Source organism: Salvelinus alpinus, chromosome 10, assembly GCF_045679555.1.
Source record: "Salvelinus alpinus chromosome 10, SLU_Salpinus.1, whole genome shotgun sequence".
Lineage (NCBI taxonomy): Eukaryota > Metazoa > Chordata > Actinopteri > Salmoniformes > Salmonidae > Salvelinus > Salvelinus alpinus.
In genome coordinates, this window is record NC_092095.1 from 44,914,544 (window position 1) to 44,931,243 (window position 16,700).

Here is a 16,700-nt window from a genome sequence, read left to right on the forward strand (position 1 = left end):
AGCCAGGAGCTGCCAGAGCCGCCAGTCAGCCAGGAGCTGCCAGAGCCGCCAGTCAGCCAGGAGCTGCCAGAGCCGCCAGTCAGCCAGAAGCTGCCAGAGCCGCCATCCAGTCAGGAGCTGCCAGAGCTGCCATCTGAGCTATCCGTCTGCCCAGCGCCACCTGCGCTGCCCGTCTGCCCAGCACAGTCTGAGTCTGCCGTCTGCCCAGCGCCGTCTGCGCTGTCCGCCTGCCCAGCGCCGTCTGAGCTACCCGACTCTGGCAGGTCCTGACTGCCCGCCAGTCATGAGCTGCCTGCCAGTAATGAGCGGACCTCCAGTCATGAGCTGCCCTCCAGTCATGAGCTGCCATTCAGTCCGGAGCTGCCCCTCAGTCCCCTCAGTCCGGAGCTGCCCCTCAGTCCGGAGCTGCCCCTCAGTCCGGAGCTATCCCTCAGTCCGGAGCTGCCCCTCAGTCCCCTCAGTCCGGAGCTGCCCCTCAGTCCGGAGCTGCCCCTCCGTCCAGTGGCACCCTCTAGGATAGTTTTCAGTCCGGGACTCGCTGTAAGGGTCCTCGCTCCAGAGGCGCCACCAAAGCGGGTATTGACTATGGTGGAGTGGGGGCCACGTCCCGCACCCGAGCCGCCGCCGTAAGAAGGCCCACCCGGACCCTCCCCTTCTATGTCAGGTTTTGCGGCCAGAGTCCGCACCTTTGGGGGGGGGGGGGGGGTACTGTCACGCCCTGGCCTTAGTTATCTTTGTTTTCTTTATTATTTTAGTTAGGTCAGGGTGTGACATGGGGGATGTATGTGTTTTGTATTGTCTAGGGGTTTTTGTATGTTTATCGGGCAGTGTCTAGTCTAGGGGATTGTATATCTATGGTTGCCTAGATTGGTTCTCAATTAGAGACAGCTGTCTATCGTTGTCTCTGATTGGGAGCCATATTTAGGCAGCCATAGTCATTAGGTAATTTGTGGGTGATTGTCTATGTCTTTATGTTAGTTGCTTGTGTCTGCACTTTCGTTTTATAGCTTCACGGTCGTTTGTTGTTTTTGTATAGTTTGTCAGTGTTCGTTTCGTGTTCGTCTTCGGTAATAAAAGAAGATGTACTGTTATCACGCTGCGCCTTGGTCCTCCTCTCTTCATTGTTACGACGATCGTGACAATCTGACACGTTGGCTGGATTCACAACAAGTGTAGCTTTAATTTGGTATATTGAATGTGTGATTTCATGAAAGTTACATTTTTATAGTCATTTATTTGAATTTGGCGCTCTGCATTTTCACTGGATGTTGACCAGGTGGGACGCTACCATCCCACATATCCCAGAGAGGTTAAAGGCACAGTCCACTTAATGTATGTAAACTTCTACTAAGTGTATGTAAACTTCTGACTTCAACTCTATGTTGAAGATTGAAAAAGAGTTTGGTGCATTTTTCCCCATATTACATCCAGCTTGCTTAATTTTTATAATATATACAGTGGGGAGAACAAGTATTTGATACACTGCCGATTTTGCAGGTTTTCCTACTTACAAAGCATGTAGAGGTCTGTAATTTTTATCATAGGTACACTTCAACTGTGAGAGACGAAATCTAAAACAAAAATCCAGAAAATCACATTGTATGATTTTTAAGTAATTAATTTGCATTTTATTACATGACATAAGTATTTGATCACCTACCAACCAGTAAGAATTCCGGCTCTCACAGACCTGTTAGTTTTTCTTTAAGAAGCCCTCCTGTTCTCCACTCATTACCTGTATTAACTGCACCTGTTTGAACTCGTTACCTGTATAAAAGACACCTGTCCACACACTCAATCAAACAGACTCCAACCTCTCCACAATGGCCAAGACCAGAGAGCTGTGTAAGGACATCAGGGATAAAATTGTAGACCTGCACAAGGCTGGGATGGGCTACAGGACAATAGGCAAGCAGCTTGGTGAGAAGGCAACAACTGTTGGCGCAATTATTAGAAAATGGAAGAAGTTCAAGATGACGGTCAATCACCCTCGGTCTGGAGCTCCATGCAAGATCTCACCTCGTGGGGCATCAATGATCATGAGGAAGGTGAGGGATCAGCCCAGAACTACACAGCAGGACCTGGTCAATGACCTGAAGAGAGCTGGGACCACAGTCTCAAAGAAAACCATTAGTAACACACTACGCCATCATGGATTAAAATCCTGCAGCGCATGCAAGGTCCCCCTGCTCAAGCCAGCGCATGTCCAGGCCCGTCTGAAGTTTGCCAATGACCATCTGGATGATCCAGAGGAGGAATAGGAGAAGGTCGTGTGGTCTGATGAGACAAAAATAGAGCTTTTTGGTCTAAACTCCACTCGCCGTGTTTGGAGGAAGAAGGATGATGAGTACAACCCCAAGAACCCATCCCAACCGTGAAGCATGGAGGTGGAAACATCATTCTTTGGGGATGCTTTTCTGCAAAGGGGTCAGGACGAATGCACCGTATTGAGGGGAGGATGGATGGGGCCATGTATCGCAAGATCTTGGCCAACAACCTCCTTCCCTCAGTAAGAGCATTGAAGATGGGTCGTGGCTGGGTCTTCCAGCATGACAACGAAACGAAACACACAGCCAGGGCAACTAAGGAGTGGCTCCGTAAGAAGCATCTCAAGGTCCTGGAGTGGTCTAGCCAGTCTCCAGACCTGAACCCAATAGAAAATCTTTGGAGGGAGCTGAAAGTCCGTATTGCCCAGCGACAGCCCCGAAACCTGAAGGATCTGGGGAAGGTCTGTATGGAGGAGTGGGCCAAAATCCCTGCTGCAGTGTGTGCAAACATGGTCAAGAACTACAGGAAACGTATGAGCTCTGTAATTGCAAACAAAGGTTTCTGTACCAAATATTAAGTTCTGCTTTTCTGATGTATCAAATACTTATGTCATGCAATAAAATGCAAATTAATTATTTAAAAATCACACAATGTGATTTTCTGGATTTTTGTTTTAGATTCCGTCTCTCACAGTTGAAGTGTACCTATGATAAAAATTACAGACCTCTACATGCTTTGTAAGTAGGAAAACCTGCAAAATCGGCAGTGTATCAAATACTTGTTCTCCCCACTGTATATGTATATAATATAATATGTTTCTTGAATAAGTTCTTCTATTTCTTTTTGTTTTTCCTTTTAACTTATTCTGTGCCTCTATGGTACAGTTTTTATTGCTATCTATCTGTACTGTTAATTTCCTTTGTTAATATGGTGTCAAGGGGTGAGTGTAGCTGGTGCATAGAAGTCAGGTGCAGGAGAGCAGAGATGAGTGGACAAAGCACTTTACTTAGGCAATCATTTGCACAGAACGCAACCGCGCCATAAAACAAATGCCCAACGAACAAGTGATGCAGTACAAAGTACAAAAACCCAGATGCAAAGTGCAGGCTGCCACAAAGCACGGGTATAAAACAAAACCCGGCGCAAACCAGCCGGAAGCGTGCCAACCTCAACAATAAACAATTTCACACACAGACAGTTGGGGAACAGAGGGTTAGATACACGAAAAGTAATGAGGGAAATGTAAACCAGGTGTGTGGGAAAACAAGACAAAACAAATGGAAATTGAAGTGGAAGGGGCGATGTCTAGAAGTCCGGTGACGTCGACTGCCGAACGCCGCCCGATCAAGGAGAGGAACCGACTTCAGCGGAAGTCGTGACATATGGACTCTTTTGACCTAAATTGCATGGCCTCTAAAGGCACATTTAAAAGTGTCCCATACAATAAGGGGATCTGCTGTACCTATGTTATGTCGGAAAAAGTCAGTTATAAATTATTCTGTCCTAGTTGTAAAGAAGTTATCATCCAATAGGCTTTGATTAAATTTCCAATATCCTCGTCCACGTGGAAATCTGTAAGAGTAATATACAGTGGGGCAAAAAGTATTTAGTCAGCCATCAATTGTGCAAGTTCTCCCACTTAAAAAGATGAGAGAGGCCTGTAATTTTCATCATAGACAAAATGAGAAAAAAATGAGAAAAAATGAGAAAAAAAATCCTGAAAATCACATTGTAGGATTTTTAATGAATTTATTTGCAAATTATGGTGGAAAATAAGTATTTGGTCGCCTACAAACAAGCAAGATTTCTGGCTCTCACAGACCTGTAACTTCTTCTTTAAGAGGCTCCTCTGTCCTCCACTCGTTACCTGTATTAATGGCACCTGTTTGAACTTGTTATCAGTATAAAAGACACCTGTCCACAACCTCAAACAGTCACACTCCAAACTCCACTATGGCCAAGACCAAAGAGCTGTCAAAGGACACCAGAAACAAAATTGTAGACCTGCACCAGGCTGGGAAGACTGAATCTGCAATAGGTAAGCAGCTTGGTTTGAAGAAATCAACTGTGGGAGCAATTATTAGGAAATGGAAGACATACAAGACCACTGATAATCTCCCTCGATCTGGGGCTCCACGCAAGATCTCACCCCGTGGGGTCAAAATGATCACAAGAACGGTGAGCAAAAATCCCAGAACCACACGGGGGGACCTAGTGAATGACCTGTAGAGAGCTGGGACCAAAGTAACAAAGCCTACCATCAGTAACACACTACGCCGCCAGGGACTCAAATCCTGCAGTGCCAGACGTGTCCCCCTACTTAAGCCAGTACATGTCCAGGCCCGTCTGAAGTTTGCTAGAGAGCATTTGGATGATCCAGAAGAAGATTGGGAGAATGTCATATGGTCAGATGAAACCAAAATAGAACTTTTTGGTAAAAACTCAACTCGTCGTGTTTGGAGGACAAAGAATGCTGAGTTGCATCCAAAGAACACCATACCTACTGTGAAGCATGGGGATGGAAACATCATACTTTGGGGCTGTTTTTCTGCAAAGGGACCAGGACGACTGATCCGTGTAAAGGACAGAATGAATGGGGCCATGTATCGTGAGATTTTGAGTGAAAACCTCCTTCCATCAGCAAGGGCATTGAAGATGAAACGTGGCTGGGTCTTTCAGCATGACAATGATCCCAAACACACCGCCCGGGCAACGATTTAAGTGGGAGAACTTGCACAATTGGTGGCTGACTAAATACTTTTTTGCCCCACTGTATATGCCAATTATGTGATGGTCCGACCACATGCTGTCCCCTATCAACACTTTTAAAAACTTTTGGTGCCAGAGAGAATGACATAAGAAAGTAATCAAGACGACTAGCTTGATTAAGCCTCCGCCATGTATATCTCACTAGGTCAGGGTATTTAAGCCTCCATATATCCACTAATTCCAATATATCCATGACATTCATGATTTCCGTACATGCCTGAGGGTGATAGTTTGTAGCGTGATTTCCTTTACGGTCCAAAGAGGTGTTTAAACCGTATTTAAAATCTCACACCATAATAATAGAGTCTTGTGTTGCTTGTAGAGTTGATCAATTCTTATATATATTTTCAAAGAAGCTTGGATCATCCTTATTTGAACCGTATAGGTTAATAAGCCATATCTGTTTATGGTCCAATAACATATTTAAAATCATTAATCTACCTTGATCATCCATCTACCTCAAAATTACTGTTAATTAATGTCATCACTCCTTTTGAATTTCTTTGCCCATGTGAGAAATATATTTCACCCCCCCAGTCCTTTTTCCACAAAACTTAATATAAAATTGTAGAAATTTGTTTCCTGTAAACGATAGGTATTATATTCCTTCTCTTTTAGCCAGATAAATACTGATCATCTTTTCTTATCTGCTAAGCCATTACAATTATAACTGGCTATACTTATTTCACCAATTACCAGAATGAGACACAAGTTTAAATTCTATTTATCATAATATATGTTTGTAAACGTACCATTAAAAAGTAACATGAGTAACCCATTGTTCCCCGAGCGCCGATGACGTGGGATGTTGATTATCCTTACATTGTGCCAAGAGACCGCGGTAATTCAAGTCAATCAGGGTGTAGGCAGTTCGACGCTCCCCTCGGTTAAGATTCAGCAGGTTTAGGAGAAATATGTTGTCGGGTCAAGGTCCGTAATCCCGACTGCCCCAGTGTGAACGTTGCCAACGTCTACTACCCTTCATCTACACTGATTGAAGTGATTCAAGTGGCATCAATAAGGTATCATAGCTTTCACCTCAATTCACCTGGTCAGTCTGTCATGGAAAGAGCTGGTGTTCCTAATGTTTTGTACACTTAGTGTATATACACCATGTTTCCAGACTGAAAGAGAATAGCAACTCAGTGAAATAATATCCAGTATCCTGAGATAATATGTATATTAATTCAGTTGACATACAATGTACAGTATTAACTGTTATCTCACCCGGTGGCTGTTCTCTTGTTCACGCTGTCTCTCCATGCAGTGGCCTTATCTACTCACCATGTCTCTCACTCATTTCTCAGTTTATCTTTTAATTGACATTACACATTGCCTATGGGTAGTCTGTTTGAGCAGAGAGGGTAGAGTAGTCTCTCTGATGGATTAGTTTACTGATTTATTTGTTGACTAATCAGTCAATTATAGAATTGGATAGCATTACACACATTACCCCATGTGAATTGTTGTGTCTCATGGAGTTGTTCTCTTCCCCTCAGGCTAAACTGGCATTGCAGAAGGACCTGGTGAAGCCCAACACCTCCATCTTCCAGACAGCCGCCCTCCCGCCCTCTTTCCTGCGAGCGGCTCCTGGTCCTATCCGGCCAACGGGAGGGTCCATCCTCTTCGCCCCCTATTGACCTTTGAACCTCTCATCCCGACCACCTGAGCACAGAGGGAGGTCCAGCTCCAGTAAGGTGTCCATATTATGACAGCTCCAAAGTCACAAGTAGTTGGTGTCAGACTGTTCCTCAGAGAGCTCTGAGATGTGTATGAAGGTGTTACCATGGCAACGTTCACACTGGGGCAGTCGGGATTACGGACCTTGACCCGACAACATATTTCTCCTAAACCTGCTGAATCTTAACCGAGGGGAGCGTCGAACTGCCTACACCCTGATTGACTTGAATTACCGCGGTCTCTTGGCACAATGTAAGGTCAACCCCAGTCACGTGTACGGTGTCCATATTAGGACAGCCTCAGTGTCAGGACTTCTTTCAATCTCACCGTACACATGGTCAGTGTTAATTTGTGGTAGTGCTGGACAGCAGAGGAAGTGCTGTGTTGTTTTAGACTGATGATGAGGGCTAGCTTGTCTCCAGTGTTTGTATGGTGGAGATAGCTATGGGGATACAGTGTCATGATTGACCTCAACTTTATTCTAGCTCTGGTAGGCTATTAATTCTTTCAAAGCCACAATAAACATCTCTGCAAAATCTGGGATGTTTTGCTTCGGTCCTTCGATTTCAGTGTTATTATAAGTTAAACAACTGTTTGTTTTTTCCATAGACAAAATGGAGAATTGCACATTAATGTTGACCTGCCTGTTGTCTGGCAGGGATGTCATGGGTCTTTGATTTCTATGTGATGTCAATGTTTTTGTCAGGGCACTATTGTGACCCCTTAATGCAATAATGTACACAGTTTTAAATCAAGAAAATCTAAAAACTGCCATCTCTGGATGATAAGGTGATGTCCTTTGCTATGCAAGAAGTTGATTAACTATTGTCTCCACATTTTAAGCGATATTGTGTACGGTTTTAACCGCAGCAACAACAGCAAGATTTAACGTGTATGGTGTTAATATTACGACACCCTCAGTCCCAGTAGGACTTGTTTCAATCTTAGCAGGACTTAGGCTGTCTTAATATGGACACCATGGCTAGATTTTTATCCATAGAAATTCTTTGAAGTTATGCCTTCAGAAAGTATTCACACCCCTTGACTATTTCCACATGTTGTGTTAGAAAGTAGGCTTAAAATGTATTTAATTGTCATTTTTGACAACGATCTACACAAACTGTAATGTGAAAGTGTATTTTTTTCCGAACATTTATAAAAACATTTCATGAAAAATAAAAGACTATCTTGATTAGATAAGTATTCAACCCCCTGAGTCAATACATGTTAGAATCACCTTTGGCAGCAATTACTGCTGTGAGTCTTTCTGGGTAAGTCTCTAAGAGCTTTGCACACCTGGAATGTAACATTCTTGCACATTTATTATTTACATTTTCTTTCAAGCTCTGTCAAGTTGGTTGTTGATCATTGCTAGACAGCCATTTTCAAGTATTTTTAAGTCATAACTGTAACTAGGCCACTTAGGAACATTCAATGTCGACTTGGTAAGCAACTCCAGTATGTATTTGACCTTGTGTCAAGGCAAGATGTATTAAGATTTACTAAGTGTTTGCATCAGGTGCAAAATTGCAACTTTTCAGCAAGTGATAAAACACCAAAAACAATGCTAAAACATGAAACTGCATAATTTACAATTTACTTTTGTGTTATTCTTTCTCCTAACCATTATTTTAGTATTTTTGCTCTGTCCTCAATGTTTAATTCCGTTTTGAATATACAGGTTTGCACCGGGTGCAAACAGTTTTTTTTTCCAATATTGGCCCTATATGTGTAAAAACGTCATACTGTATGTCATATGGGCTTATCCACAAATATGAGTAAGTATTACTGTGACTCATGCCGCAGCAGGATTGCGTCATGCAAGCAGGTTATGTAAAGAACGTGTGTCTTTTGATCCTCCTGCCGAGTGCTGTGTAAGAAGCTCAGCATCACTCCACTGACACCACATCTAGCTTATACTCAAAACATGTTGACATAAAATCACTTAGTACAGGCTACACTGCATGAGAAAAGCATGCAAGAACAAAAATATGCAGAGGCTAAAATCCCCAGTTATGTTTTCAGCCATATCAGCAGATTCACCGGAGAGATTACATTTCATATTTCAACAACATTGGCCATGTTGATAATTTAGTACTGCATTATAGTTTTGAGCCTTTCATGTGGCTGTTATGACAGGAAAATCTTACCACGTGCGTCAAAGAACACAATCTAACACTAGAAAAGCTTTTAAGAAAATCTTTGGAAACTATTTTAGCAGTGTGAAAGACTCAAGTCCTCAAGTCTTCCCCCCCCCCCCCCCCCCTCTTCCTTTGAAGTGAATGCCGGGGTTAAACCGTGGTTGTATTATGAAGGCCTTATGTCAGCTTATCTATGTACTCTTTTCGCTCGCCCTTGATGCGGGTGATCCCACTTACACACCCAGGCCCCATGCATAATGTTGAAAGCAAGTCATTACAGTCGAGAGCACTGAAAGAGGAACACAAGTGTCACAAATCTCCCTTGATTGCAGTTAATGCCAGATTTAGAAAGCATAGTCCTCTCCATTTAACTGGCTAATTTGATCTGATAGGCATGGTTAGCTGGTTTGTGCTACTGTAGAGTGAGAATGAATAGCAAATAATAAATAGCAATAACACTGGGCAGTTCTCATTATATAATTTTATGGTTGGCCCTACATGAAAATGACCTTGCAAATAATCCAATAGCAAATCATAGAAACATGTACAGTATGTAGGCTACTGACTATTAATGCTATTCCCTGAAACACCATTTCTCCCTCCTATGAAAAGGCCTCCAAATGGCAACATTTTCCCTATATTGTAACGGTTTTCTTCCAGGGGTGAAGGAGAGGACCAAAGTGCAGCGCGGCTAGTGTTAAACATGTTTAATAAAGAACAAGTGAAACACTACAAACAACAATACAAAATAACAAATGTGCAAAAACCGAGACAGACCTATCTGGTGCAGACAATCACAGAGACAGGAAACAACCACCCACCACAATCAATGTGAAAACACCTACCTTAATATGGCTCTCAATCAGAGGAAATGAAAACCACCTGCCTCTAATTGAGAACCATATCAGGTCACCCTTTAACAAACATAGAAACACATAACATAGACTACCCACCCAAACTCACGCCCTGACCGTCAAACACATACAAGATAACAGAAAACCGGTCAGGAACGTGACATAACCCCCCCCTCAAGGTGCGTACTCCGAACGCACCACCAAAAGTCTAGGGGAGGGTCTGGGTGGGCGTCTGACCACGGTGGTGGCTCAGGCTCTGGGCGAGGTCCCCACCCCACCATAGTCAATCCCAGCTTACGTCTCCCCCTTAGAATGACCACCCTCATTTTACACCCACTTAATTTAAATGGTAACCTTAAGATAAGGGGCAGGACCGGGACAAGGGGCAGCACCGGGATAAGGTAGCTCAGGACAGAGAGATAGCTCAGGACAGAGAGGTAGGTCAGGATAGAGAGGTAGCTCAGGATAGAGGGGCAACTCCGGACTGAAGGGCAGCTCCGGACAGAGAGACAGCTCTGGACTGAGGGGCAGTTCTGGATAAATGGCAGCTCTGGGCTGAGGGGCAGCTCCTGACTGGCTGACGGCTCTGGACGCTCATGGCTAGCTGACGGCTCTGGACGCTCATGGCTAGCTGACGGCTCTGGACGCTCATGGCTAGCTGACGGCTCTGGACGCTCATGGCTGGCTGACGGCTCTGGACGCTCATGGCTGGCTGACGGCTCTGGACGCTCATGGCTGGCTGACGGCTCTGGACGCTCATGGCTCGCTGACGGCTCTGGACGCTCATGGCTAGCTGACGGCTCTGGACACTCATGGCTGGCTGACGGCTCTGGACGCTCATGGCTGGCTGACGGCTCTGGACGCTCATGGCTCGCTGACGGCTCTGGCAGATCCTGTCTGGTTGGCGGCTCTGGCAGATCCTGTCTGGTTGGCGGCTCTGGCAGATCCTGTCTGGTTGGCGGCTCTGGCAGATCCTGTCTGGTTGGCGGCTCTGGCAGATCCTGTCTGGTTGGCGGCTCTGGCAGATCCTGTCTGGTTGGCGGCTCTGGAAGATCCTGTCTGGTTGGCGGCTCTGGCAGATCCTGACTGACGAATGGCTCTAGCGGCTCCTGACTGACTAACGGCTCTGACGGCTCGGGACAGACGGGCGGCTCTAATGGCTCGGGACAGACGGATGGCTCAGACGGCACTGGGCAGACGGATGGCTCAGATGGCGCTGGGGAGACGGATGGCTCAGATGGTGCTGGGGAGACGGATGGCTCAGATGGCGCTGGGGAGACGGATGGCTCAGATGGCGCTGGGGAGACGGATGGCTCAGATGGCGCTGGGGAGACGGATGGCTCAGATGGCGCTGGGCAGACGGATGGCTCTGGCCGGATGAGGCGCACTGTAGGCCTGGTGCGTGGTGCCGGAACTGGAGACACCGGGCTAAGGACACGCACCTTAAGGCTAGTGCGGGGAGCAGGGACAGGGCACACTGGACTCTCAAAACGCACTATGGACCTGGTGCGTGGTACCGGCACTGGTGGCACCGGGCTGAGGGCACGCACATCAGGACGAGTACGGGGAGAAGGAACAGTGTGTACAGGGCTCTGGAGACGCACAGGTGGCTTAGTGCGTGGTGCCGGAACTGGAGGCACTGGGCTGGAGACACGCACCATAGGGAGAGTGCGTGGAGGAGGAACAGGGCTCTGGAAACGCACTGGAAGCCTGGTGCGTGGAGTAGGCACTGGTGGTACTGGGCTGGGGCGGGGAGGTGGCGCCGGAAATACCGGACCGTGCAGGCGTACTGGCTCCCTTGAGCATTGAGCCTGCCCAACCTTACCTGGTTGAATGCTCCCCGTCGCCCGACCAGTGCGGCTATGTAGGCGAACCGGGGACACCATGCGTAAGGCTGGTGCCATGTAAGCCGGCCCGAGGAGACGCACTGGAGACCAGACGCGTTGAGCCGGCTTCATGGCACCTGGCTCAATGCCCAATCTAGCCCTACCAGTGCGGGGAGGTGGAATAACCCGCACCGGGCTATGAACACGTACAGGAGACACCGTGCGCTCTACTGCGTAACACGGTGTCTGCCCGTACTCCCGCTCTCCACGGTTAGCCTGGGAAGTGGGCGCAGGTCTCCTACCTGCCCTTGGCCCACTACCTCTTAGCCCCCCCCAAGAAATGTTTGGGGTTTCTTCGCGGGCTTCCAGCCACGTCTCCTTGCTGCCTCCTCATACCACCGCTCCTGGGCTCTCGCTGCTTCCATCTCCTCACGAGCGCGGCGATATTCCCCAATATGAGCCCAGTGTCCTTTTCCCTCCATTACTTCCTCCCAAGTCCACGAGTCCTGATTACTTGGTCGCTGCTCGTAGTCCCGCTGCTTGGTCCGGGTTTGGTGGGTGGTTCTGTAACGGCTTTCTTCCTGGGATGAAGGAGAGGACCAAAATGCAGCGCAGTTAGTGTTCAACATGTTTAATTAAACAAAAAACGATGAACATTAACAAATAACAAAATAATAAACGTGAAAGCCGAGACAGTCCTATCTGGTGCAGAACATACACAGACACAGGAGACATCCACCCACCACAATCAATGTGAAAACACCTACCTTAATATGGCTCTCAATCAGAGGAAATGAAAACCACCTGCCTCTAATTGAGAACCATATCAGGTCACCCTTTAACAAACATAGAAACACATAACATAGACTACCCACCCAAACTCACGCCCTGACCGTCAAACACATACAAAATAACAGAAAACCGGTCAGGAACGTGACATACAGTGGGGAGAACAAGTATTTGATACACTGCCGATTTTGCAGGTTTTCCTACTTACAAAGCATGTAGAGGTCTGTAATTTTTATCATAGGTACACTTCAACTGTGAGAGACGGAATCTAAAACAAAAATCCAGAAAATCACATTGTATGATTTTTAAGTAATTAATTTGCATTTTATTGCAAGACATAAGTATTTGATCACCTTCCAACCAGTAAGAATTCCGGCTCTCACAGACCTGTTAGTTTTTCTTTAAGAAGCCCTCCTGTTCTCCACTCATTACCTGTATTAACTGCACCTGTTTGAACTCGTTACCTGTATAAAAGACACCTGTCCACACACTCAATCAAACAGACTCCAACCTCTCCACAATGGCCAAGACCAGAGAGCTGTGTAAGGACATCAGGGATAAAATTGTAGACCTGCACAAGGCTGGGATGGGCTACAGGACAATAGGCAAGCAGCTTGGTGAGAAGGCAACAACTGTTGGCGCAATTATTAGAAAATGGAAGAAGTTCAAGATGACGGTCAATCATCCTCGGTCTGGGGCTCCATGCAAGATCTCACCTCGTGGGGCATCAATGATCATGAGGAAGGTGAGGGATCAGCCCAGAACTACACGGCAGGACCTGGTCAATGACCTGAAAAGAGCTGGGACCACAGTCTCAAAGAAAACCATTAGTAACACACTATGCCGTCATGGATTAAAATACTGCAGCGCACGCAAGGTCCTCCTGCTCAAGCCAGGGCATGTCCAGGCCCGTCTGAAGTTTGCCAATGACCATCTGGATGATCCAGAGGAAGAATGGGAGAAGGTCATGTGGTCTGATGAGACAAAAATTGAGCTTTTTGGTCTAAACTCCACTCTACGTGTTTGGAGGAAGAAGAAGGATGAGTACAACCCCAAGAACACCATCCCAACCGTGAAGCATGGAGGTGGAAACATCATTCTTTGGGGATGCTTTTCTGCAAAGGGGACAGGACGACTGCACCGTATTGAGGGGAGGATGGATGGGGCCATGTATCGCGAGATCTTGGCCAACAACCTCCTTCCCTCAGTAAGAGCATTGAAGATGGGTCGTGGCTGGGTCTTCCAGCATGACAACGACCCGAAACACACAGCCAGGGAAACTAAGGAGTGGCTCCGTAAGAAGCATCTCAAGGTTCTGGAGTGGCCTAGCCAGTCTCCAGACCTGAACCCAATAGAAAATCTTTGGAGGGCGCTGAAAGTCCGTATTGCCCAGCGACAGCCCCGAAACCTGAAGGATCTGGAGAAGGTCTGTATGGAGGAGTGGGACAAAATCCCTGCTGCAGTGTGTGCAAACCTGGTCAAGAACTCCAGGAAACGTATGATCTCTGTAATTGCAAACAAAGGTTTCTGGTTCTGCTTTTCTGATGTATCAAATACTTATGTCATGCAATAAAATGCAAATGAATTACTTAAAAATCATACAATGTGATTTTCTGGATTTTTGTTTTAGATTCCGTCTCTCACAGTTGAAGTGTACCTATGATAAATATTACAGACCTCTACATGCTTTGTAAGTAGGAAAACCTGCAAAATCGGCAGTGTATCAAATACTTGTTCTCCCCACTGTATATAGTATAATAACCAGAGCCCTCTCGACCCTGGTGAAAAGTAGAGCACATATAGAGAATAGGGTGCCATTTGGGATGCAGCCACTTTGTTTGCAATCTGCCTGGAGTGCTTTGTATGCACAACCATTAGTCTGTTAATTCTTGGGAGACTGGGAGCAACAGTTTGACTCTAGCCTTCTGTTATGAAAACATGACTCCATGGAATCTCTCTGTTTCTCTCAGAGCTAATATCACACTGACATGACTGAACATACCAGAGTATGATACCGTTCAGGTAGGAAAGGGAGAATGGACCTCGTTAAAAAAAAAAGGAAAATAAATACAGTAGTTTGCATATGGACATAAACATTGAGACGAGCATCACTACAGACAGTTAATCTGGGCTGGCTGCTCACTTCCTCCTGATATATAGGAAGCTCTGTGTTAGTCTTATTGAGTTGGCCCTGGCATCCTCTCTGCAGGGAAGCCCATTCAGTTCAGTAGTGAGGAAGGGTGCTTAACATCATTGAAGCTACTACCAATATCCATTGGCGCTCAGAAACAACCCCTAACCCTCCTCCACCCTAGACACTTGAAGGTCTGAGAGTATATTCTAATAGCTCTACCTTGTCCTCTGGTAGGCTAGGTGGAATAAACACCTGTGTAATTCTCTCACATCTCCACAAGTGCCTAGGGGGTATCGGCTGGCACCAATGTGAAGCTAGCTACAATAAGGATTGGCCACAATAGTGGAATTTGCGATTAGCCTTCAAAATAAAACTCACTCATTGAAAGTGATGCAAATGGTTACAAATATTGGAATCAAGACATATTTGGATTATATAATGATAAACAAGGTTGGGATGTTGTTATATAAATTCAAGAAAAGACACCCTACCCTATGGATTGTGCACCCATGAAAAAGCTCCTGCAATAAGAGCTGTCGTGGTAATTTCCTGTATTACTAAATGAGGAGAGTTTACAAACCACACACAAGTCAGAGTTATATTTTAAACTTCATCTTTAATTATATGAGCTTCACCATAGCCCTTTGACTCTCAGATCAATTCAGTGTCTATAAATGAATTCTGAGAGTCCTTACAAAAGAATTCTAGTATCTTTTATAGCCAAGATACTCTCAACTCACATGACGAACCAGAGATCTCAGAAACTTCACAAAGGGCCTTTTACTTGAGAGAGGAGTATCCAATAGCCAGATAGCATTAGCTATAAATTATTGTTCAGTTTGGTCTCTAAAACGAGGTTCTAATCTCGTTCTTGGTACTTCATAGTACCAAAACATTACCTCATCCAATGGCATATGTAAATTCTAGATACCCCCATCTCAAATATATCCCCTCTTCTCTCCCCTCCTTGACAAGCTCACTGAGGGGATTGACTTCTAGGTCATATACTATCTCAAGATTAGTGCAACATCAGAGGGGTAATACAATGGTTCCAGACACTGCCATACTCCTCCCCCCAATGGGAAAAGGAGGGTGCCTGGCGTACAGACATTGTGGAGCCCTTCACATGGTTTAACAGATACATTCACATATGAAGACAATGTTCAAACCTGTTCACATATGAAGACAATGTTCCATTCTGATATTCTGCATATTACCAGACATGTAAAAGACAAGCCTGACCTCTCCCCTCTCTGGGCCCCAAGTGACTTTTCCCTAGAGAAGAAAGGAAAAATGCAACTGCCGACAGTATAGTCCAAAAATAGACATTCTAATGACAAGTATCTCACATAAGCATATTATGAAAGTAAATAAAACATCTTATTTATCTATGTTACCTAACTAATTCTGATTCAGCTACGACAGAGCTGAAACACTATTTGTTTAAACCCTACACAGTTGTGTTCTGTGAATATCACTGAGCAGGCTGATACCCAATTTCATGAGTGTATAATCCATAGGTTAGGCTGTACAGTGCAATATGAATGTCCAATGCACACAATATACTGACTGAAAGGAGATTTCCTACAGTCAAAGTCCTGCAATAATCACTAAGAAGCCAATATTTGTGTCACCTCTACAGAGTTGTGTTCTGTGAGTGTCACTGAGCAGGCTCATACCCCATTTCATGGTTGCACAATCTCTAGCTGTACAGTTGTATAGTTCAATAGATACAGGTAGCCTCAAGGTTAGAGCGTTAGACCAGTATCTGAAACAAGGCAAAAATTAAAACAATTCTGTCACTGTGCCTTGCCTAATTGCTGTACAATGGTGCTGTGAGTGTCACTGAGTAGGCTGATACCCACTTCATGGGTGCACAATCCATAGCTTAGGTTGTACCGTGCATATGAGTATGCCCCCAATGTAATTCTAAATCAGTCCGATTTTTATTTCTTTTAATTTTTTATTAACTATTGTCTTTTGTTGAATTTATATAACAACATTCCGACCTTGTTTAGCATTATCTAGTCCAAATATGATTCCACTATTTCAATTAGTTTTAATCATTTTCAATGGGGGACCTTTATTTTGAAGGCGAACCTCAAATTACACCATTGTGGCTAATCCTTATTGTGGCTAGCTTCACACCAGTGTGGCAGGCAAGGAGTTGTTTATTCTAAAAGCCTAAAGAGAGGCATATGACTTGTTGCTAGTGTAAACTAGCTGGTAAATCACTTCA